Below are 27,500 nucleotides of genomic sequence, written 5' to 3' on the forward strand. Positions count from 1 at the left end.
CAGTATGTATCATCAAGGAGGGGGAGGAGAAAAAGACGTGGGCTTCCGGAAATAGAAGTGAGAAAGAGTAGGTGGTACTGGTGGAGAGCAAGTGTGGAACGTGGAGAGAGAGCAGAGACAAGTGGGTCAGTGTCCCCCACTTGCCCCTATTGATGGGATTAAAGTTCCCATCCCGGATGAGCTGAATGACTGTGGACGATATTTTTATACTCCTCCGGTTTCAAATTAAGAATAAGCTTGACTAGACGACACTCAATTTAAAATGAAAAAAATACAAATTAATTGTTTTTATATATATATTTTTTCTTCTTAATTTTTACCTTGTTATTGCAAAGGACATTCCCAATAATCAATATTACTATTGCATACGAAATTTATTTAATTTAAGACCACAGATGCCTTAACTATAGAATTTAACAGCAAAGTAATAAGTACAATCAGTAAATGCGGATCTCTCCAATGAAAGTCGGAAAGACATTAAAAATACAAACATTATCTCTTCAATTTAGGTTAATTAACTTGTACTTACAGGACTTTAATTGTAATCCACGACTAAAATTATATATATATTCAAAAGCATTCAACTCCCCTCGCTAATGTGGAAAATAAAGAAATAAAAAATAAAGGGAACTTGTATTAAGAGGCACTCAATTCATAGTATAAAACAGGATATGAAATCATATATGTTAGTCATTTCAAGCATTTTTCCTATGAAACTCTCTATTATTATGTCAAATTACACGTGTCAAAACTTTAGTAATTCAACTTATAAATGATGCAAAGTGGTTTCAATTTAGAAAATCGTTTTCATACTACAGTTACTTGCAATAATATATATTTTTCCCCAAAATGGTGCTCACGTGTTCACCCCATAAAATTTCATCCGAATTTTAGTATGATCTTATATTTGTAAGTTTATATATATATATATATATTATCGTTCAAGACTTCAAATTATATTAAAATGTTAATATCACATTTTTCAAAAAAAAAAAAAGGGCACCGGAGAAAAAATTGCGGGCGACTTGCTCTTAACTTACTTCTTATAAACTGTGACTTTTGTGTTTCATTATCGTCATCGTTGTCGAAATCAAGACTTTTTCTTCCAGCCCGCCGTATCCTTTGATCGGAATGTTTTGATTAATGGTGTGGTGTAAGTGTTCCATCAAGTCCCAAAAATTTTAATATTCAATCACAGTACTTTCAGTAGTAATTATGTATACCTCTATATATATATTTATATATATATATTCATGTTTTTTTTTTTTTTAAAAAAAAAAAAGGAAATTGAAAATGATTGAGAAAAATATAAATATAAAAACAGTCTTCACATGGAGGGGAAGGAGAAAAAGACCGTTGTCGTTACATAAATAAAAGCTTGAAAGAGAGAAGGGTATTAAGGGGGTGGAGGAGAAGCATTAATTGTGGAGAGATGTAGAGCATTGATGAGTGGGGGTTAGTGCTTCCACGTGAAAGTCTATAATATTGCGGAAGGATACACAAGTGGAGAGATGTAGAGCATTCATAAGTGGGTTAGTACTGTTTTTACGTGAAAATTTATACTAAAAAAAAAAAAAAAAAAAAAAAAAAAAAAAAAAAAAAAAAAAAGGTATCAAATTGGATACCTAAAAAATACACAAATAGATATAGCTACAATGTATAATATGTCGGATATGGTGCTAGCAATTGATCTATCATCAAACAATCTCTCTGGCACGATTCCTCCACAATTGGGGAGCTGCATTGCTCTAGTGAACCTGAATCTTTTCGGTACTGTCTTGGTAGGTCCTCTTCCGGTATCATTTGGCCAATTGCCTTACCTCAAAGAACTCGACTTATCCTTTAATTGGAGAAATACCACCATCTCTGCAGGCGTCTTCAATCCTTGAACGGCTCAACTTCTCCTTCAATAATTTCTCTAGAAATGTACCAGACAAGGGTGCATTTTCATTGCTGACCATTGACTCTTTCCTAGGCAATCATGGGCTCTGTGGTTCGATTAAAGGCATGCCAGAGTGCAGGAAGAAAAGGAGACACCATTTCTTGTTCTTGCCAATCTTACTTGCCCTATTTTCCATTGCCATGTTTTTCATATTAGGGTACCCTCTAGTACTCAAGCTAAAATTCAGGAGGCAATTGGCAGTATTTAATATTGGGTACTTGGTGTTGGAATTTATATATATATATTTAAATAATAAAAATTATTTTATGGTCCTATGTATTACGTTTTCTAAAATAGGAATGCAATGTGATTATTGATACTTGTGGGTTATACTTTCCAATTTGGTGGTCTAATAGTTTTATACCGTTGGATTGTGGTTTTTCAACTTATTTGGTGTGATTTAATTCTAACCATTGATATCTAAGTTTCCATGATAGGAAGGGAGACTTAGATATGCTTGTTTGTAGAGAAGCCGTCCCCACCTGTTGTTATTATATATAAGGATTTTAAAACCCTTATTCAGTCCTACCGTATCGACAACTCTCAGAAGGGGGTAAAACGCTCTAATGTTTTACAGGAACTCACAGAGGATTATATGGATATTCTAAAGGTACTCTATGGTTTAATTATCAATCAGGTACGATATCTAAATTACTCTTTAAAGTATTCTTGATTTTTACATCGATTAATTTAATTAAAATCCAACAATTGGTATCAGCGCAAGATTAGAGTTTGTAAAAATCAAGATCAGTGAATTGAATTCACATTATATATTATTTTAAATTAAGGATAAGATAAATAAATAAATTTATATTTGATTACAAATTGTGTACATGAGTTTTGCACTGTTTGAATCGGTTTTGTGTTTGTTTTTCCTGATATGATTTTAATATGAATTAATTGCATATTATAATAATTGATGTTTAAACAATCAATTGATTCATATATATCTAATTAGTAGGATTCCTTTTGTATGTTGTTAATTCTTGTGAACGAGACTGTATGCAATCATAGATTTTTTTAGTTTGTTTTAATATGCAATATAGCTTGTGCACGCTGAACGAGAACATTAACTCAGTTTGTTATTTAATTACCAATCAGAAAAAGACATGAATCAGTTTGTTATTTTAAGCATGAAAAGAATTATTTCAAGCATGAATTAGTTTATTCAATTGTAATCAAATCGTTTTCTTCCTAATTTATGCACACGAAACGAGGAAGAAAAGACTTTGGCTTTACAAAGAATCAGCTTCTTGTAATTAGAATTTGTATTTTTTTTTTTAAGGATGCGCCGAACAAGGAAGACAATTCAAGTGTAAAAAAAAATAATAATAAATAAATAAATAAAAAATAAAATAAAATACTATAAGGTTTTAGTATTGACTACTATTTTTTGTAAAAGATGGCACAAAAGTAGGAAAGGAAAGAAAATCTTAAAGATTTGAATAGTAAAGCTATTGTAAAGTTTTGAAGTTTGTCACTATCTTATTAGTTGGATCAATCGATTATCGTGGTGCTATATAAGGCTGATTCATATATAATTATATATAAAACAAATGTATTGGTTTCAATATCCAAACCATTTATGTAAAAATTATAATATTATATTATAATGAAAGTTTACTTAGAAACAGTAGTCCTACGGATATAGATATAGGTATGAACACATAATTATTTCATGTATATATATATTCATGGGTTAGAGATGTACATGTACAAGTGATGTAAATCTTTTCTTGCCCACATATTTGACTGATTAGTTTTGTGAGCAAGCCTTTGTATTGTGAATATATATATATATATATATATATATATATATATATATATATATATATATATATATATATATGCAGTTTCTGCTTTCATGAATTTAAAGTGGACTAGTTTATTTGAATGTGTTTATACATTCACACGCATCAAATGCATAAATGGTCAATGAGGTATTAAAGTGTGACTTGTTTTTTGCCTAGTTGATGTCAGGTTTAGAATTTTAATTCATGTTATATTACATGTAATCAGTGACCTTTGAGTGGGACATAAGGTTGTGTGCCTATTTAGTCACATTGAGTAATTAATGATACTTGTTCAATTTTAAGTTGAAAACTTATGAGAGCTTGCGTGTCATAAGTAAGTATTATTAACCTAATTGATTTAAAGATTCAAAGTACTTTAAATTGTTTGTCGGATATATAATATACATGCATCACGGTTTAGTTATTTTATTTTAATTAAAGTATATATATAATTGAGATTTTTAAATCTTGATTGATGTGCATGTTATTATTATATTATTCACTGTAATTTCTTAAAATGTATGAGGAGGCTTTATTTTATTTGTATTAAAGTCATTTATATTACAGTGAAATTAAATGCTCCATAATTTTGGGTTTGGCTTATGTGCACTAAATAAATATGACCATAAATAAAATGGAACATCTACAGTTTAGGTCTTTCCTTGGGGTTTAGGAAGACCGGTAAAGTGACCGTTTCAAAGGTAATAGCTAAAGTGGGTGATGCCTGCCAAAAGGTGACACGCTCACGGAGGTTATTATTATTATTATTTTTTATTTATTTTTTAAGACATTGTTCTTAAGGTCTCACAGTGCATTTACCTGCATGAAGGCATTAGTTCTGCCAAAAGGTGACCAATGTCTTAGTGTGGGATAAGTGAGTAGAATATTTGAGAGTGCTTGGATTATAACTAAATAACCCTCTTGCCAAAAGGTAGTGGAAGTGTTTAGCAATAATCAAGTATAATCAAATAGGTCTATGTGCGATTTGATCGCAGGTTTGGGGGTAAAATAAAATCTAAAATTCTGCCAAAAGGTAATTTTTAGATGACATTTTATTTGTTCCCACGGGGTGGATAGTTTTGCACATAATAAAACACCCTGATAAATTTGGCTTAAAACCCCAAGCACGAATTAAAGTTATAATCCCTAAAGCTGAGATATATTACTATATGTTATTTATGTGATGTTATTCAATATAACATTTATTCAGGTTACAGACGCTTCCACTATTTAAAGATATCTTATAGGGATTGAACCATTGAATGGTTAAAATTATACTGCCTAAAAGACAGGTTTTGATATTATATTGGATTTCTTGGACTACGTGTCTGTTGTTTTAGAAAGAAACTCATATGCCCAGTGCATTGTTTTTTTAGGTAGAAAAGTTGTTGCATTTTTTAAGTGAACTACAGGTACTACCATGCCATTAGATTAATTTATACTTCTATTGGTGATACTATTCAGAGTGGTATTGTAGTTTTGATACTGTCAAGGAGCTTCTTGATTTGATCAAGAAAGAGTTAATGGGTATTAAGAAGTAACTACAATACTATTATCTGACATGGATTATGTCAATGAGATATGATGGTAATGGTTCAGTGAGGGAGTACATTTATAATATGTGCAAGCTGGTTAATGATCTGAGGTAGTAGAGAATCATATTTACTAATAAGTTAATTAGTCCACATGGTGATCTATTCTCTGCTTAGGTTTTTCCAGCTTTTCAAGGTGAATTATAATTCACAAGAAGTTAAATGTAGCATTAACCAACTGTTAGCATTTTGTGTTATTGAATGGAAATTACTCAAGGGTGTTAAAACTGAGTCAACTTATCTTACGGTGATAGTAAGAATAGTTTCATGAAGAAACTAGGCGGCAAGAAAGTGAATAAGGCTAAACAAAATAAAAACATTGATCATAGAATGATAAATGTTGATCCTGTAGAAATAAAAGGATATCAAAAGAAAAGGTTATTGTGGTGAAAAGAAAAATAAAGCAAAAAAGAAAATTACCATATTAATATTTGAGCCTAACTTGGTAAAAATATAGGTATAAACATAGTGGATGGATTCGGGTGTGATCCTACTTGCTTCTTGTTTTTCAATTGACTCGATACCATCCGAATAAAATCGTGTTTTGGTCAGAGAGGATTTGTGATGTTACCGATTTTTTTTTTTCGTTTTTCTAATTTCTGGAATTTATTTGATTTTCTAAATTATTTTAATTCTTATCTCGTTTTGCGTGCCACGCGGGCCCCAAGGGGCGTTTTGGTCAATTGTTGAGTCGAGGGTTTTAGAAGTGTATTTTTTTTTTTTTTTATAATCATTATAAGTCAATTAAAAGCGACGGTGTCATTTTTAGAATTTTTGGAGGTCGGCACGATTTCCGGACTCGGGAACTTCTCCCGGTTTTGTCATTTTAAGAAAGGGGTATAATGGACATTTCTCATATATATGTATATATGTATATCTATATATTAGAGGTAGATATTTTTGGGGTAAGAATGGCATTTCATTAAAGGAGGAAGGACATTATAGTAACTTAGCTTGATTTAGAAATTACACAAATGGTGACACTTGGCACAATCTTGGCCATGGAAGATGCAAGACCACTTTTCACCCTTTTCCCTTCTAATTTTTGGGCACTATTCCTCTCTCTCTATCACTTTCTCTAACTCTCTCTATATCTATACATAAGCACATAATTATGTCTTCTAAGAAAAAACTTTGATTTAGAGAGTTTAAAGTAGGATTTTGAGGGAAAGGAAGAAGGGATGTTGGAGAGCTTGGCATGAGCTTTCATTAGAGACCAAAGGTGCAAGGGCTTTGAGGATTTCGAAAATTGGCGCATTTCTTCTAATTGAGGTAGAGTTTGTCTAATTGTCGATTTCCTTGGAATTGGTAGTTAATTAAATGTCTTTCCCTCATTTGACATGCCAATTTGATGTTAATTGAATAATGAAGATTTTAGGGTTTTGGTTGATGCATAAACTTTGTCTAATTAATGTGTTTGATGGAAATTAATTGTTTATCTTGTGTATTAATTTCAATTAACATGCTATGAAGTTGTTATATGGTGGATTATCTCTATTACTCTTTGTATAGTTATCTTGATATATGTAGAAGCATGTTTAAGTGTTGGATTATCTTGTTATGGTTGTGAAATTGCTTATTAGATAATGAAAGTATGATGAGAATTTGAATGGTTGAAATCAAAATATTTCATGTGCATGTCATGAGGGTATTGATGGGTATAAGAGAAGTGAGGGTGTGAATGTGATGTGTGGATGTGTGGAGGGGTGAATGAAATGTGTTGGTGTGTAGGAGTGTGGAAGTGATGCGTGGACATACGATGGTATAGACGGAATGTGTGATTATGTGAGGGTAGAGTGTGATGTGTGGTTGCATTGGCATCTTGTGCATAGCATTGAATATGATGGTGTGTGAATTATTTAAAAATTGAGGTGTCGTATGTGAATCCCTCGCATGATCCCCGTCTCTTTTTCCTATTCATTGCTTGTAAGGCATGTAATTATTTACCATGCTTGAGGATATGCCATTTAGGTATTCTTTACTGAGCCTTGTGCTCACTCCCCTACTTATTATCATTTTTCAGGGATTGAAGATGAGCCGGTGAATAATATACATCCATGGATATCAATGTAGATAGGACTTCACTTTTATTTATACCAAAGCTATGTAAATTTTGGCCATAGAGGCCTTACTCTTATATTTAATTCCTTTGAATTTTGTATAAAATGAGACTTATGTAGTTCGGTCTTTAAATGATGTATTGGAACGTGTTATGTATCCTACAAAAATTTCGTTATCAATATGTATTATTCTTGCAACATGTTAAATGATTGGATTCATTTTGTATATGGCCCTTGGATAATGAAATTAAGTTTTACTCACTCAAAATCAGTTTGTGTGTATTTTAAGTAACATGCGGCAAATTACGTAATAACGTGGTTGTTGTACTCGTATTTATTGTTGAAATGTATTAATTTTGCACGTAAGTGTTGTGACGTGGGTGGTTGAACGATCAAAAGTTGGTGTATAGGGGTTACACAGGACAGTGGAAGGTGGGAGTGAAGATTTTCTTGAACCGGTCGACGTATAACCCAAACCGGTCGACTGGTATCTTCACAGTATGTTTGAAGCATTTCACGTCCCTAACCAGTCGACCGGTATCCTAAACCAGTCGACCGGTATCCATTGGAACTTATGTTCAGAATCAGTGGACCGGTATCCATTGGAACTTATGTTCAGAACCAGTCGACTAGTATCATGGCAGTGGGTTTTTCCACTGTTCATATCCCAAACCAGTTGACGTATAAGAAGTATACGTCGACCGGTTCTGCCTTTTCATGTAATTACCAATTTAAGTTCTTAAAATTACACTTTGGCATCATTTGAAGTTGAAATTAATTATTTTTATGACCCAATTAAATGCCATAATTTTAAATTTGCCCTAAAAGGACTATTTTACCCCGAACCTCATTTTAATTATTGTGTGATGCACGTAAATGACTATAACGTCCTTTGGGTCTTAAATTATTGAAATATGATAAATTACCATCTTGCCCTTTTTTGAACTCAATATTTTAATTTAACGTGAAATTACCATTTCACCGTTGGATGTTTTGGGTCGGGTTAGGACCCGTTTAATGATCTGGATCCATAAGGAGCTGGGTCGTTACAGGATTCATCTATGTTATGCATAGGATATTGGGGAATGTTTCCCAAAAGAGATTTGAACGCTTGGTCAATGATGAGATTATTAGGTCAAAAATTTTATGCGTTGGTTGTGTCAAAAGACAAATGCTAAGAAACGCAATTTTGAGGCTAGTCGGTCATTTGGTTTTAGACTATATTTATATCGACATTTGTGGTCCATTTCTTATTGTAGCTCGTTTGCAGCAAAGGTATTTCATTGTCTTCATTAATTGGTTCTCAAGGTATGATTGTGTACTTAATCCACCAGATGTTCGAAGCACTTGATGTGTGTAAAATCTACTAGACTAAAGTTGAAAGTAGTTGGTATAAAGATTCTAGTTTTAAGATCATACTAAGGTGGTGAGTTTTAATAGAAGAATGATAAGAATGGTGTAAATAGTAGTATTTTCAATACATACTTAAAGAGTAGGGCATTGTGCCACAATACACCATTCCTAGTTTTCCTGAACAGAATAAAGTTGCAGAAAATAGAAAGTGTAAGGATATCTTATAGAGACATAGTTATATAATGCAGATATTAAGGAGCTTAATACTCACATTACCAATAATTATTTTATTAGACATCTTGAAAGATTAAAGAATTCAAGATTTTACTGTTCTGTAGCCCTATGGAGATTATTGGAATATGTCATGCATATTTAATGAGAGTAGTGAATCCAGTGGGAGTTTAAGATATTGTAGTTTCTTTTTGCAGAAATGTATTTTCAGCATCTATTCTATTTATTCCAGGCTTCATTCCACTTTCTTTAGTGGTTTCAGTTAAAACTCATATTCCTACTCTTTCAGTTATTTCTCCTTTGCAGACCTTTCTTTCAGTTTCCAATCTAGTTCCTAAGCCAGTTTAGCTTAGAAGATTTTCTAGAGCTTGGAAGTATGCTATAGTTGGTAATTTTGAGATGTCTGTTGGATATAAAACAAAAATTGATGGCCAAGTACTTAAGCAAAAGTTTAGTGTTGATTTCTTTGAGATTTTCTCCAGTTTAATTAAAGGACTTTTTAAGAGTCATTCTTTCATTATCACTCATTTATGGATTAAGTAAGTTTTAAAGCAGTAGTATCCAAAATTTTGATACAGTGGTTACTAATTGTAAGTTCAAAGAGAATGTTATAGATAAATGCATATACCTCAAGTTTAGTGGGAGTCATTTTGTTTTCCTTGTCCTATATGTTGATGATATTTTGCAAGGTAGCAATGACATTCATATGATACATGATATTAAAAATTTTATATAAAGTTTTGACATGAAGGACATGGGTATGCAAAGTATGTCCTTGGCTTTAGAATCCACATAAATCATGCTACTGATATATTTGGACTTTCTCAAAAGGCTTATATTAATTAAGTATATGAAAAATTTTAACGGTGACCAAGCATAGTAAGCCCATTGACATAAAATTCATTTTCAAGCATGAGAAAGTTAAGGTTTAAGTGCCTTTAAGATTTCCCCATATGGTTACAGAAAGATTGTTACATGTCCTCTCACTAAAGATCTTCAGCCAAAGATAATAAAGTATTTATAAAGCACGTGATTCGGATAAGTGTTCAAGAGTCATTATGTTATGATGTCCGATATTTCTTCTATATATGATACATTGCAGTTAGTTTCTTTACGCCTTGTGGTGACAGTTATTTTTCCTCTAGTTTACGCCTTATGGTGACAGCTATTTTTCCTCCAGTTTACGCCTTATGGTGACAATTATTTGTATCCAAAATAAAGTTATGATGCATAATTATTATTATCTTGATATATATGGTTTATGCACGTGCTATTATGTTTGCCTGGAGTGATATTTCACTCATGAGGTTGTTTGGGTTAGATGTGAGATTGGCATCACATCGATAAATCCAAAATAATTATTAAAGGTTGTTTGAGAGTGATAATTCACTCATACGGTTGTTTGGGCTAGATATGAGATTGACGCCATATTGATAAATCCAAATATAAGATTTGTCTCGGAGTGGTATTTCACTCATAAGGTTGTTTGGATTAGCTTTAGATTGACACCACATTGGTAAATCCAAACATAAATATTAAATTTTGCCTGTGGGAGTTTTTTCACACTCCGTGAGGATAGCTTAGGCTAGATATGGGATTGGCTCCATATCGGTAAACCATCACACTGAACAGAAAGTTGGCGGTTTGCTGTAATATGTTCAGGTGACATACCGCGATGGTATGAAGCAGGACAGATAGTGAGGTGTGTGTTTAGACCCTATGCAGTTTGCACATCTCATGAAATACAGTAAAATCACTATATTTGCTTAAATCCTAGATGGAATCAGTTTTGAGACCATGGAACTGTTTAGACTAATATATTACTTGTCTACGCATTCATTGTAACACCCCCACATTTTCCACGCATAAGTTGATCAGGCTTATACACGAAAAACGAGGGATATCAAAAACAATTGGCAATATACAAGCATGGAATACAAAATGATGGAAATAAAAGAATTTAGACAGGAAAGAAACATTAAATAATACAACATCCATCCATCCTTTATTTAATACAGTACTTCATTACAACTTGGAAATCCTACGTCAGGGATCCCTAAATATAACCCTGAGAGTTCAACGTCAAAAGTAAATAAAAACTGAAACTGAAGTATTACATAAAACTTCTACCCTGCACTGGATCGTAAGAATAGATGAGTTCGGATGATGGTCCTACACTGCTAACCTCAGCCTTGAAACGGATACTGACCGTATCCTGAAATAACAACAATGGTGGGTCAACCCCACGAGCAAGTCCTCTCTACTATGACCCAAATCAGAGAATCAAATAAATTAATCATTATGAATCGGATGAGTACTATATCTGTATACATCCTACGGGAACTATCCGATGTATAACATGACCTCAACCAGAATAGACGGTGATCACTTAGACTCACACTAGGTGGTCAAGTGTCGCCTTTCCCTACCCGGGAAATCAGCTATTATACATGGTGCACGGTACTGACAACACAGACTATAACGAACTACACAGTGATAACACCTCGCAAAGTACTGATGAATATACTGAGCATATAAATTAGGCAACACATGCCAACAATATTAATAAATATACCGAGAATGTCAATTTAGGCAACACATGCCAATAATATTAATAAATATACCGAGTATGTCAGTTAGACAACACATGCCAATAATATTAAACCACATACCCCGACAGCCACACATCTGTCTATCGCAACGAATGCATAAGGTATAAATGAGTCTAAACTTATTAGTCAGCTCACATGGTTCTATATGGCAACACATCCATATAATATAAATGCGACATAATAAACAGTCCATTTATTCCCTGAAATGCACACAGCATAATAATCATGATTTATATACGATTAACAGTATAAACATCCCGTAAGATATCATGGATAATTTATCTGACTAAAACCATGGCCTTATTTAATTTAACAGTAATGTTTGATACCATTTAATATGATAATAACACTATTTATATTTAACAATGTCGTTAAATAAACCACATTAGTATCCGTACTGAGAACGAACCAATAAATACTTAGAAAAGATTAATCGGTCATAGGAATAAGTAACGGGTGTTAAAATAATAATTTCGTGGCCCGTTAAACCCGTAATTACCAACACAGTACCTAAAAATCCAAGTTTAAGGTTCTGGAATTTACAAAACAAGCCCTAGGGGTATTCTGGTAATTTCCAGCAGCTGTAGGGACCCCACACGCGCCCTCACGCGCCTCCCAGAGCCTCCCCACGCGCAGCCAAGCTTTCCCCACTCTCCCACGCGCCTCCACGCGCGTCTGGCATCAGCCACGCGCCCGCACGCGCACCCATGCGCGTCTGGAGAGTCCCACGCGCGCGCACGCGCTGCCACGCGCGCACTAAGGGTGCCTTGCTGACGCGGCGTCCTCCGGTTGGTTGGCTGCATCAGCTTTCCTGCATGCGCGCCACACCGGATCAATCCACCTGCATCTTCTCCATCCAACGTTCCCTGATCCGGGTGTACCGCGGTATCATGGACCGCGATGCACCGGATCAATCAGACTCCATTAATGGCCAGGATGCGCGCGTACACCCTCCTATGGTGCGCCGCGTCGCACCGGATCACTCCGGTCGTCTCCCCCACTGCCGGCGACCGGAAAACTCGCCGGAAGGTCGCCGGAAATTGCAGAAAATGCTCGGAAAAATCTAGAAAATTCTAGAAAAATCCCTAAAGTCTTATTCAATTATTTTTAGCCATTATTAATTTCATAGGACATTAAATAAATATATACCATCCTATATAATTAAAATTCCATTAATTTAATAAAATAAAATTAATTATTTATTAACCTCCTAACCTTGGCTCTATGCATAAAAATAAGCTAAACAATTAATTTATTAATTCAAAGGGGAAAAGTAGATAATAACTTGCCTTTTTGGATTTAAAATAAATCCGCCGGTCTGCGCGTAGTCGGGTAAAATTGCCTACACCGGTCCAAGCTTCTTTCTCTTTCTCTTTTCCTTTCACTCTTATAAAATAGCTCTCTAGAATTTATACTTTGCTTCTAACTCCCTTTATTTTCTTCTAAGGCAAGCTAGTTAATTTATATACAACATATATAATATAAATATTACAAATATCTTATTTATAATAACTTCTCACCCATTTCTCATACTCCTACCTATATGGCTTTAAGACAATGCTATCTTTAATCAAGATATTTGATCCACCATTCTACCATAGTAAATGAAATTCTATCCTAGTATTTAATTTTTCATCATTACCTTGATTTAATACTAATATTATTATTACTAATATTATTATTAATAAAACTTTTATAATTATTATTATTATATTATTATTAATATTATTATTATTATTATTATTATTAAACTAATATAATTATTATTATTACAAAATAATACATTATATCATCATAATACTATATAACACAAATATAATACTTTACTTAACTAATAATGATTAATATAAGCATAACCGACAAATAAAATTATTAATAATAATACATGCATATTTACATGAACAAATTTACTATTTTAACATACACAATTAATTTACATGCACAATTAAATGAACCTAATATAATAATGTAGTATGCACAAATAAATAAAATTAATTAACCTAACACAAAATTAATTTAAATACATTCTTTAAAATTTTGGGGTATTACATTCTCCCCCCCTAATAAAGGAATTTCGTCCCCGAAATTCACTACATACCTGTATTAAAAAGTTCTGGATACTTGGCACGGATAATATCTTCCCGTTCCCAAGTAGACTCTGTAGCACTATGATGGCTCCACTGTACACGTACTAATGGAATAGTCTTCGTGCGCAGTATCTGATTCCTACGATCGAGAATACAGTAAGGTTGTTCCAAATAGGTTGCATCGGGTTGCAACTCAATCTCACCCACATCAATGTGTTGGTATCGATCTTCATCCCGTAGAAATTTTCGCAGCATAGATACATGAAAAACATTATGTACCCTATGAAGATTATCTGGTAGAGCCAGACGATAAGCTACTGCCCCAATCCGATCTGTAATCATAAAAGGACCCACAAAACGAGGCGATAACTTACCATTTGACCCAAATCGCATTACTCCCTTCATAGGAGAAACCTTAAGCAAAACCTGATCACCAACCTTAAACTCCAAAGCACGAGTTCGACGGTCAGCATAACTTTTCTGTCTGCTTTGAGCTGTACGCATCCGATCCCTAATGATAGCGATCTTTTCTGACGTGTCCTTAATAAATTCAGGACCCAGAAAGTTGTTCTCACCAACTCCAAGCCAACAGACAGGAGACCTACACGGTCTACCGTACAAAGCCTCAAATGGTGCCATACCAATAGTTTTCTGATAACTATTGTTATAAGCAAACTCTGAAAGCGGCAAATATTCCTCCCAATTGCCCTTAAAATCAAGAACACATGCCCGCAACATGTCTTCTAAAATCTGATTAACTCGCTCAGTCTGTCCATCTGTTTGAGGATGATAAGCAGTGCTAAGATATAGTTCTGTACCCAAAGCCTGCTGAAAGCTCCTCCAAAATCCTGATACAAACTTCGGATCTCTATCTGATACGATGGACAATGGTACACCATGAAGTTTCACCATTTCTGCAATATACAGCTTAGCATACTGTTCTGACGTAAAGTTTGAACGAACAGGCAGAAAGTGAGCGGACTTGGTCAATCTATCAACAATGACCCAAATAGAGTTGTGATTATGCTGTGAAGTAGGTAATCCCTCTATAAAGTCCATGGAAATACTCTCCCATTTCCACTCTGGTATGGGAAGTGGCTGTAACGATCCTGGCGGTCTCTGATGATCAATCTTAATCATCTGACAGGTGCTACATTTAGAGACAAAGATAGCTATATCTCTTTTCATGCCGGCCCACCAAAACTGGCGTTTCATGTCCTGATACATCTTGTCTCCCCCTGGATGTACAGAGAACTGAGAAGTGTGTGTCTCTCTCATCACAACATTTCTCAAATTATCAGCTAAAGGCACAATTAAACGTCCCTTGTACCTCAATCCTCCATCAGTCCCTATAGAATAAAAAGGAACATCTCCGGAGGCTAACTCCGAAACCCGGTCAATACACTGTTGATCTGAGAGTTGCGCTTGAATAACCTGATGAATGATAGAAGGAGTTACTACCACACATGCCATAAAAGCGTCTGTTAACTCATCAACCGTTTTCAAAGCATCCCACTCTGTTGTAAACAAAGCTGAAAGGCTGACATAGGGTCGGCGGCTGAGTGCGTCTGCTACAACATTCGCTTTCCCTGGATGATACTGTATAGAGAAGTGATAGTCTTTCACGAACTCCAACCATCTGCGCTGTCTCATATTCAGTTCCCTCTGTGTGAACAAATACTGTAGACTCTTATGATCGCTAAACAATCGAAAAGTCTCCCCCAAAAGATAATGTCTCCAAATACGCAAGGCAAAAACCACTGCGGTGAGCTCTAGGTCGTGAGTCGGGTAATTAAGCTCATGAGGCTTAAGCTTCCTAGACCCATAAGAAACTGGTCGCTCTTCTTGCATCAACACACAACCCAAACCCTTCAGAGAAGCGTCGGTAAATACTAAATACTCAATTCCACTCTGAGGTGTGGCTAAAACAGGTGCAGAAGTTAACTTACTCTTTAATTCAGCAAAAGCAGTCTGACAAGAATCATCCCATACAAATGGTACATTCTTCTTAGTTAGATGAGTAAGTGGACCCGCAATTTTGGAAAATCCCTGGATGAACCGGCGATAATACCCCGCCAATCCCAGAAAACTGCGAATCTCTGTCGGTGAGGTAGGCTGTCCCCACTCCATAACGGCCGCAACCTTGGCTGGATCTACTGCTAACCCTTCTTCTGACACTACATGTCCCAGAAATTTGACCTCTTTCTGCCAAAATTCACACTTCTCAAACTTCGCAAACAACTGATGTTCTCGAAGTGTCTGCAATACTGTGCGTAAATGTCTGGCATGATCCTTCTCCGACTTAGAGTAAACCAGAATATCATCAATGAAAACAATGACAAACTGATCTAAGTATTCTCTGAATACTCTATTCATCAAGTCCATAAAGACAGCTGGAGCGTTCGTTAAACCGAAAGGCATAACCCGAAACTCATAAGATCCGTACCTCGTGAGAAATGCTGTCTTTGGAACATCTTGTTCTCTGACTCGTAGCTGATGATAACCAGACCTCAAATCGATCTTTGAGAAGTAAGTAGCTCCCTTCAACTGATCAAACAGGTCATCAATTCTGGGCAACGAGTACTTGTTGCGAACAGTGACCTTGTTCAGTTCTCTGTAATCAATACAAAGACGAAGAGATCCATCATTCTTCTTGACAAACAGTACTGGTGCTCCCCATGGTGAAGTACTCCTGCGAATAAATCCCTGGCTGAGCAACTGTTGAATTTGATCTTTCAACTCTCGCATCTCCACTGGTGCCATTCTGTACGGCGCCTTAGCAATAGGCGTAGTGCCTGGAGCTAAATCAATAACGAAGTCTATCTCTCGACTCGGTGGCAAGCCTGGAATTTCCTGGAATACATCCTGGAATTCCTGTACTACCGGGATGCTGTCAAGAGATACCGCAGTCGCTTCCTGTGAGTCCTCCTCAAGAACGAATAAATAAGTGCTAGGCCCTCTATCAGGTTGTGGTACAACAAGAAGATACATCTCCTGTCCTGGTATGGAAAATACAATAGACTTTTCGTAACAGTTAACCTGAGCATGGTACTGAGATAACCAGTCCATCCCAAGTATAACATCATACGAATGCATATCTAACACTAACAAATTTGCAAGAAATCGAAGCCGGCCCATATCTATAAGGATATCACCGCTATACTCTCGTAAAATTGCGCCAACTCCCAATGGTGTATAAATATTAAGAGGTTGGTCACATAACTGAGTCGTCATACCAGATAAGATAACAAAAGATCTAGACACAAAAGAATGTGATGCACCAGTGTCAAACAGTATACGAGCAGTTCGACCATGTATAGAAAACATACCCTCAATAGCCTGAGGAGCCTGCGCATTATGTGGCATGAAGTTATAAACTCTGCCATGATGCAATTGCTGTGGAGGTTGTCCCGGAGGAAATGGTGGTGCTGGAAGTGCCGGAAAATTCTGAACTTGCCCACGTGGCATCGGTGGGGCCGGTAGAGGTAACGGCTGATTAGGTCTCGGCTGCCCATACTGTCCCTGTTTAGCTTTGGGACACATCTTGGCCGGATGCCCAATCTCTCTACAGTGATAACAACGTCCCGTAAAAGGACCTGCCTGCCTCCTCTGTTGACTTCCCGACCACTGTTCCTGTCCGGTCTGAGGTATCCCACCTTGTCTACCCTGATTAGGGACTCCATCCCTCTGCACATCTAGGTTTCCTTTGTTTTTCTTCCAAGGTTGATGTCCTTGAAATCTGCCCCGATCATTGGACTTGGCACCACTGTTGCTTCCTTTCTCCACTGTCTGGTAGTCTCGGTTAGTCCGCTTATCTCCCTTGGACTTCCGGTAATCACTCCTCATCTGGCAGTGCTGTAAGGCGGCATTAACCACCTGGATATAAGTAGTATATGCCGGACTACCTAAGATCACCACTTTAATCGGCCATATCAACCCCTTCACAAAGCGGTCTCGCTTCTTTTCTTCCGTATTGACCTCCTCTGGTGCAAATAATGACAAATTAATGAACTTCTGTTCATACTCAGCCACAGTCATATCTTCCTGCTGCAGATCCAGAAATTCAGTCTTCATCGCTGATCTTACTGACATAGGAAAATACTTGTCGTCAAAGCGAGTCTGAAATTCAGCATACGTCAATCTGGTCCTCTCATCGACAGTAGTAATAGACTCCCACCACTGCAATGCATTGCCTATCAGCATAAACGTAGCCAGCATCTGTTTCTGCACTTCGGTACAGATTACCATCCGAAGATGACGCTCGCTCTCCTGTTTCCACTGATATGCTAACAGGACATCTGTGGACCCTGCAAATGTCGGTGGATTTCCCCGGATGAACGAGTGACGAACTTTGTCCCATGACATTGGCTGTGCCACTGGTTCAGGAACAGGTACTATCGGAGGAGGTTGCTGGTTTCGTAGAGCAGATGCTACTCCTGCTGCCACAGCTCGTGCAATGATGTCAGCAACTTGAGGAGAAAATTCTTGATTCTCATTTTGAGTTGGGGAAATACTGCGATGACGGTTCGCATTCCTTGTCCCACGCCGAGACATCCTTCTTTTAAATTCAGAAAAAATCTAATGTCAGTACATTATAATGGACCGACTAAAAGAATACAAAGAACCCTAATACTTAGGCTCTAATTATCAGAATACACAACGCGGAAGTATAGTAATCACAGATCCCTAAGACACTCGAACCTGGAATGCTCTGATACCAACTGTAACACCCCCACATTTTCCACGCATAAGTTGATCAGGCTTATACACGAAAAACGAGGGATATCAAAAACAATTGGCAATATACAAGCATGGAATACAAAATGATGGAAATAAAAGAATTTAGACAGGAAAGAAACATTAAATAATACAACATCCATCCATCCTTTATTTAATACAGTACTTCATTACAACTTGGAAATCCTACGTCAGGGATCCCTAAATATAACCCTGAGAGTTCAACGTCAAAAGTAAATAAAAACTGAAACTGAAGTATTACATAAAACTTCTACCCTGCACTGGATCGTAAGAGTAGATGAGTTCGGATGATGGTCCTACACTGCTAACCTCAGCCTTGAAACGGATACTGACCGTATCCTGAAATAACAACAATGGTGGGTCAACCCCACGAGCAAGTCCTCTCTACTATGACCCAAATCAGAGAATCAAATAAATTAATCATTATGAATCGGATGAGTACTATATCCGTATACATCCTACGGGAACTATCCGATGTATAACATGACCTCAACCAGAATAGACGGTGATCACTTAGACTCACACTAGGTGGTCAAGTGTCGCCTTTCCCTACCCGGGAAATCAGCTATTATACATGGTGCACGGTACTGACAACACAGACTATAACGAACTACACAGTGATAACACCTCGCAAAGTACTGATGAATATACTGAGCATATAAATTAGGCAACACATGCCAACAATATTAATAAATATACCGAGAATGTCAATTTAGGCAACACATGCCAATAATATTAATAAATATACCGAGTATGTCAGTTAGGCAACACATGCCAATAATATTAAACCACATACCCCGACAGCCACACATCTGTCTATCGCAACGAATGCATAAGGTATAAATGAGTCTAAACTTATTAGTCAGCTCACATGGTTCTATATAGCAACACATCCATATAATATAAATGCGACATAATAAACAGTCCATTTATTCCCTGAAATGCACACAGCATAATAATCATGATTTATATATGATTAACAGTATAAACATCCCGTAAGATATCATGGATAATTTATCTGACTAAAACCATGGCCTTATTTAATTTAACAGTAATGTTTGATACCATTTAATATGATAATAACACTATTTATATTTAACAATGTCGTTAAATAAACCACATTAGTATCCGTACTGAGAACGAACCAATAAATGCTTAGAAAAGATTAATCGGTCATAGGAATAAGTAACGGGTGTTAAAATAATAATTTCGTGGCCCGTTAAACCCGTAATTACCAACACAGTACCTAAAAATCCAAGTTTAAGGTTCTGGAATTTACAAAACAAGCCCTAGGGGTATTCTGGTAATTTCCAGCAGCTGTAGGGACCCCACACGCGCCCTCACGCGCCTCCCAGAGCCTCCCCACGCGCAGCCAAGCTTTCCCCACTCTCCCACGCGCCTCCACGCGCGTCTGGCATCAGCCACGCGCCCGCACGCGCTCCCACGCGCGTCTGGAGAGTCCTACGCGCGCGCACGCGCTGCCACGCGCGCACTAAGGGTGCCTTGCTGACGCGGCGTCCTCCGGTTGGTTGGCTGCATCAGCTTTCCTGCATGCGTGCCACACCGGATCAATCCACCTGCATCTTCTCCATCCAACGTTCCCTGATCCGGGTGTACCGCGGTATCATGGACCGCGATGCACCGGATCAATCAGACTCCATTAATGGCCAGGATGCGCGCGTACACCCTCCTATGGTGCGCCGCGTCGCACCGGATCACTCCGGTCGTCTCCCCCACTGCCGGCGACCGGAAAACTCGCCGGAAGGTCGCCGGAAATTGCAGAAAATACTCGGAAAAATCTAGAAAATTCTAGAAAAATCCCTAAAGTCTTATTTAATTATTTTTAGCCATTATTAATTTCATAGGACATTAAATAAATATATACCATCCTATATAATTAAAATTCAATTAATTTAATAAAATAAAATTAATTATTTATTAACCTCCTAACCTTGTCTCTATGCATAAAAATAAGCTAAACAATTAATTTATTAATTCAAAGGGGAAAAGTAGATAATAACTTGCCTTTTTGGCGTGAAAATAAATCCGCCGGTCTGCGCGTAGTCGGGTAAAATTGCCTACACCGGTCCAAGCTTCTTTCTCTTTCTCTTTTCCTTTCACTCTTATAAAATAGCTCTCTAGAATTTATACTTTGCTTCTAACTCCCTTTATTTTCTTCTAAGGCAAGCTAGTTAATTTATATACAACATATATAATATAAATATTACAAATATCTTATTTATAATAACTTCTCACCCATTTCTCATACTCCTACCTATATGGCTTTAAGACAATGCTATCTTTAATCAAGATATTTGATCCACCATTCTACCATAGTAAATGAAATTCTATCCTAGTATTTAATTTTTCATCATTACCTTGATTTAATACTAATATTATTATTACTAATATTATTATTAATAAAACTTTTATAATTATTATTATTATATTATTATTAATATTATTATTATTATTATTATTATTAAACTAATATAATTATTATTATTACAAAATAATACATTATATCATCATAATACTATATAACACAAATATAATACTTTACTTAACTAATAATGATTAATATAAGTATAACCAACAAATAAAATTATTAATAATAATACATGCATATTTACATGAACAAATTTACTATTTTAACATACACAATTAATTTACATGCACAATTAAATGAACCTAATATAATAATGTAGTATGCACAAATAAATAAAATTAATTAACCTAACGCAAAATTAATTTAAATACATTCTTTAAAATTTCGGGGTATTACATTCATGATCCACTATTGAGGAAATTTATGGAGGAGAGTGTTCTAAAGTTTCAATCCATCAATTTCGATAATTGTATTTTCTAAATAAAAATGAGTGGCCACTCAACTTTTATAAAGTGTGTTGCAATCCATAGTGTCATTTTATAAAACTTAGAGTGCATGGACCAAGTGGGAGATTGTTGGAATTTTAATATATATATTTAAATAATAAAAATTATTTTATGGTCCTATGTACTACATTTTTTAAAATAGGATTGAAATGTGATTATTGATACTTGATGGATTGGGTTGTACTTTCTAATTTGGTGGTCTAATTGGAAGTATGGTTTTATACCGTTGGATTGTGGTTTTCCAACTTATTTGGTGTGATTTAATTCTAACCATTGATATCTAAAGTTCCATGATAAGAAGGGAGACTTAGATATGCTTGGTTGTAGAGAAACCGTCCCCCCCCCCGGTTGTTGTTATATATAAGGGTTTTAAAACCCTTATTCAGTCCTATCGTATCGACAACTCTCAGAAGGGGGTAAAGCGCTCTAATGTTTTGTAGGAACTCACAGAGGATTACATAGATTTTTTAAAGGTACTATGTGGTTTAATTATCAATCAGGTACGATATCTAAATTACTCTTTAAAGTATTCTTGATTTTTACATCGATTAATTTAATTAAAACCCAACACTTGGAAAGTGAAGAACAAGAAAGGAAAGAGCACAAATACCCGGTGATCTCTCACAGATAACTTATTGAAACCACCGGAGGGTTTAGAAGTTCAAGCCTAATTGGTTCGGGTCAATTTGGCTTTGTCTACAAAGGAGTTCTTCAAGACAACACAAGAATAGCCGTGAAAGTATTGGATCCGAGGACGGCTGGAGAGGTTTCTTGCAGCTTTAAGAGAGAATGCCAAGTCCTAAAGAGGACTAGGCACATAAATTTGATAAGGATCATAACAATTTGCAGCAGGACAGACGTCAAAGCTCTTGTTTTCCCACTCATGCCGAATGGGAGCCTGGAAAGGCATTTATCTCCATGCCACGGGTCAAGCCATGGACTGAATTTGATTCAGTTGGTTAGCATCTGTGGTGATGTAGCTGAAGGGATGGCTTATTTGTACCATTATTCTCCAGTCAGAGTCGTGCACTGTGATCTTAAAACAAGCAATATTCTGCTTGACGACGACATGACAGCCTTGGTAAAAAATTTTGGCATTGCAAAGCTGGTAAAAGGCAGTGAGAATAATGTTTCTAATCATGACACAACTTCCTTCAGCTCTACAGATGGTTTGCTGTGTGGTTCAATCGGTTACATTGCTCTTGGTAAGTAAGTTAATTTCTAGCTACATTATTGATTGAAGCTAATATATACTTAGATTATATGGCTGAAAATAACTGTGACACTCTTATAAACTAATTATTTCGCATCTTTGCTCGAACAAATGAGAACTACCTCAAGTATGTAAATTTTCAACAATTTCCAAGCAATCTCCTACGGTTTTTGTTGTCCTCGACTTGTGGATGTAGCTTTGGAACTGTTGCATTGATGATGGCCTTTGATTTTTTGCATTTCAAGAGAATTGGATCCTTTTTAAGGGTGGTGTTGAAGGAAGTTGTGAAATTATTAGATGCGGGGATAATCTACCCCATCTCAGATAGCAAGCTCATTCAAACCTGTTTTCAAATCATAATATCCATGCAGTTCAGTAATCAGTCAAATATAGCAAGTACAGCCAATTATATCATCAGAAAAACTTTCAACTTCCAAAATGCCATTTTTGCATGTCAAAATCTATATTTTGAGAATACTACTTTTACTTGTCCATTCGGTACATTCGCATATAGACAGATGAAATTACCTCAATCAAGGTACCTATTATGTCAGTAGACATTTTTTTATGTATAAAGATTGAATCTTTGAAAGAAAATAATTTCTACGTTCGTTTTAAGGGTCCCTAACCAAACACTTGACATTCATTTCGTTCATTTGCAACAAGGATTCGTCTAGGTGCACCACAGTTCAACTTTAAAACCGGGATTGGGTTTCGCGAGTGTTATCTTGTAGAAGTTTTCCACGGGCTCTACCCATTTTGTGTAGATGCCCTATTGTATCTAGAATGCAAACTGAAACCTAAGGGAAGTTCTTTCTCTTACTCCTTCCCCTAGACTTGTGTTATTTCATAGGGTCTCATTAATCACGTATGAAGTGTGGCCAAGGGCCAAACGGTAATTTGAAATCATTTATTAATTTTAGTTTTCAAATTTTCCATTTCTAGTTCATTTTAGCCATTTTTGACCTCAGCGGGAGCTGAATATGAGACAGCGCAGATGGTTAAAGTTTGTGATAAACTATCATTTCTCTATACAGTACATATGTTTCAATTTATACTAAGATAAGCCTTGTTGCTTAATGTTTGTGGGTATCATTTCTGTTGAAACTGTAGGCAAATGATCTCTTTGGCATAAGGAAGGCGCAAGGGACAATTGCACTTGCACAAAGCATCCAAGAGCATGTTAAAGGCAATTTCTGAGAACTTACTTTTTCATACGAAACAGTGAGAGTAATGACAACTGAAGAACACCACTAGCATTAATGACAATCAAAGAATACCATTAGCACTCATGCAATTGAAATGAACTATGGCATACAAGTATACATGCTTAAACACACTAAACCGTATTAAAACATGATGCACCACTGCATCACCTGAAGGAGTTTGTACAAAGAACACAAAATCCAGAGCTAATTCATGTTCTCACAACTCTCTATACTCAACTTACACTTGCACAAATAATGTTCTCAATTAGCAAAGCAAGATAATCACACTTCAGCACAAAATCAGTGACGAAACAACGTAGCTCAGGTTCAGTTTTGAAGCTTCTGTGACTAAGTTTGAGGTGTACAAGCCACCAAGAAAAGAAGCCATCCGGACTCCGAATCAAGTGATTATTGAGTTCATCTTTGTTAATTTCATATGGGCCTTCCCATTTGGTACGCAACTTCCCGAGACAAGTTTAGGCCTAGGGGCAAAATGGTCATTTCTAGAAATATGTGTGTGGGTGCTACTGAGCACACCGTTGGATAGACGATATGATTCCCTAGATCTTGAACCTCCTGTAATCCCAACTGAACAAACTTCTGAAACCCTTTGACGTCACAAAGAGTATTTTAATGAGTAAAAATTGAATCTTTGAATGAAAATACCTCAATTAAGGTCAAAAATTTTTAAAAATCCATTTTTACAGTTTTTTAACTCAGAATCCAAAAATCTGCTCTCTCCAACCTCCATCCAACGAACAGGGTGTTTTCAGAACATGACCCATAATGGGGCCTCTTACAAGCAGAGAGAGAAAGTGCTTATGTGTATTTTTGTGTAGCTTATTTGTTAAGATATAAATGATTTAAATATAGAATGATGTATGTTTTTGGTACCATGGGCTTAGTCAATATGGAATGGGAAGGCAGGCTTCAACACAAGGAGATGTTTACAGTTTTGGAGTACTACTGTTGGAAATTGTGATCGGAAGATGTCCCACAGATGTCCTTGATCACCAAGGTTCGAGCTTGCATGAATGGGTGAAGAGTCACTACCCTTACAGGCTCGACCCCATAGTTGAAGAAGCAATTGCAAGGTGTGTGCCATATGCCACCGGGGCATATCATGACAAGATATGATATGGCGCGACGTGATCTTGGAGTTGATTGAACTCGGCCTGATGTGCACACAGTACACTCCTTCAACTAGACCTACCATGTTGGATGTAGCGCAGTAGATGGCTCGGTTAAAGCAGTATCTTTCTAGTCCTTCCACCCAACTCATTAAAGATGATTCTGCTAAAGTCAGTGCTCTCTGATCATAAAAATGGCAATGAAAGAAGCATTGTAGAGAATGGTGGAGATTGATCGTTTTGCTTTTTAGTTGTTTCATTTGTTTCTCGGTAGTCCGTCTCCATTTTGTTGAAGGAATTTTCTTTATTTCTTTTTCAGTGCTCTTTTTATTTATTTTTCTTTTCTTCTTCTCTTCTTCTCTTCTGTAACTTCATAATTTGTAACTCTTTGTTCATGTATTTCACTTGAACTTTCCTGGTGAGTCAACAATGGAAAAGAAAGATCAATTTTTAGTGATCCATAATGGAATTCTCTCCAATCTCAAGCAGTTTAGGACATGACAGGTCCACACATTTTTGGAAAGAGTAGTCATGAGCTCTCTCTTTTTTGTCACAATCATGTATAAATATTGAAACGTGCCACTAGCCATTTGAAAGCAAATTGTATTAGGATTATAAAGTCAAATTTTTGTATCAAAATTCATTTACAGTACATCATACGAGTCAGTCAAATTTTTACTTTTTCTTTAGTCCGACTTCATGTGACCAAATTAAATGACAGTGTCATAAAATAATATTATTTTGAGTTGATTTTAATTATAATAAGACCACTTTAACATTGGTTAAGTGACGATTTTGTGTAAAAAAAATTTTAATTCAAAATACGGTAATTAATTCAAATGAGAACTCCTGTCAACCTCAAACCATATAATAGAACTCAACTTTTAATGCTAGCATTATAGTGGTCCAATAAAACATCAACAAGTGTTAAAGTTTTAAAAGAAAAAAAAAAATAATAATGATTACTGGGAAAGGGAAAAGAAACTGATCATTTCCTCTTTCTCTCACACAGCTATATATATTACTTTTGTATTTTGAATCTAAAATCAAATAATGTTCCTTTTTAATTTTCGTACATCACCATATCATAAATTTACAAAATTTACTGATTTTTAATCAGTCGTTTGATCTTCAAAATCATACAAGTCACTCAATTATCTTTACTCGGTATCTTTAATCGTTAAGTATCTCTCTCTAAAACATCAATAGTCTATTCTACTTTCTCTGGCAATCTTTGTACATGTTTTGTAATTGTCTATTAAATATTGTATTTAGATGTTCTCTAATTGTCTATTAGATTTATAAGTATAATTGATAATTTTTTTCTTTGTTTCTTTTTCTGAATCTCAAAGACGTTATTGAAATTTGATATAGGAGCCAATAACAACTTGCAGGTTTGGATTTTATTGTCTTTAAATTTTGTTTGTTTGAGTTTAGATTCAAAACACAAAAGTAATATATATAGCTGCGTGAGAGAAAAAGAAGGAAAAATCAGTTTCTATTCATTATAGTCATTATTTTTTTTTCTTTTAAAACTTAAACACTTGTTAATGTTTTATTGGCCACCTCATCTTAAGAAGGAGATTCTTTCTTACACGGTTTAAGACAAACATTGTTCATTAAAAAATAAGTCATCCTTAGTATTGGATATTGTAAATAAAATAAGATTATCTTTTTGCTTGTTAATTTACAATTATCTTAATTTAGTAGCATTGTGTTTGTGGTAACAAACACCGAATCATAGTGCTTGAAAAAAAAAAAAAAATCATAATGCTTACATAAAAGAAAGGACAATGATTAGCTACTCACCCGTGAGTAGGGGAAAGCTACTCAACTACTCACCCCTATACGGTTCAATAACAAAATAACATATTATCTTTAATAATTTCTCTATTTTCTCGGATCAACCATCGAATAAATATATATAATGTTTTTAAGTGTGAATTATTTTATTATTAAAAGTGATGTATTATTTTGTTATTGGATCACATAGAGGTAAGTACTTTCACCCTATTCATTGGTGAATAACTAAGCATTATCCTAATAAAAATGTACTTATGTTTCTTTCCGCATAACATTTTAATTGATTAATATACTTTTTTTTTTTTTTTATTATTATTGGCAGCTAGTGGAAGGTTGAGATTACCAAACTCACTAGCTCCAACTAGATGATAAAATGCAATTAAAAATAAAAACTTTTATCATCATTGTTAGCCAAGATTTTTGGCTTTAATTAGCAGGTCAAAAATATCTATTTCGCTCTCAATTTTTTCTCATTCCATTGTAAGTTTAACCTAGCAAAGTATAAATGTTGACAAATATTCAAATAAATAATAAAATTATTTTTATGATGTGTTCCACTGCATGGAATTAGAGTTTTGGAATTGATAGAATTTGAAAAAAAAATTTGTGCAATTTTCTTTATTATTTTTCTCTAATTCCACTAATTTCAATTCCAATGATCCAATTACATATAACCGAAGACACCCTCATAATAATTATGAAGTTACAGCATATTTCATGAACTAGAATTTTAAATGGTATCTTCTGCATGCTAAACTAAACAACTTATGTTGGTTGATATCTACTCATCACGTACCAAAATTATATAGTCCACCACTGAGTT

At 35.4% G+C, this 27,500-nt stretch overlaps 1 pseudogene; it reads left to right on the forward strand.

Moving 5' to 3' along the window:
- The first annotated feature begins 1,310 nt into the window (after positions 1-1,310).
- On the forward strand, positions 1,311-25,407 carry LOC132279450 (putative leucine-rich repeat receptor-like serine/threonine-protein kinase At2g24130; annotated as a pseudogene).
- Positions 25,408-27,500: the final 2,093 nt, after the last annotated feature.

This window comes from Cornus florida, unplaced genomic scaffold, assembly GCF_030987335.1.
Source record: "Cornus florida cultivar Cherokee Brave unplaced genomic scaffold, ASM3098733v1 CherokeeBrave_3.0.0_Hap2_Chr10, whole genome shotgun sequence".
In the NCBI taxonomy this organism is placed as follows: domain Eukaryota; kingdom Viridiplantae; phylum Streptophyta; class Magnoliopsida; order Cornales; family Cornaceae; genus Cornus; species Cornus florida.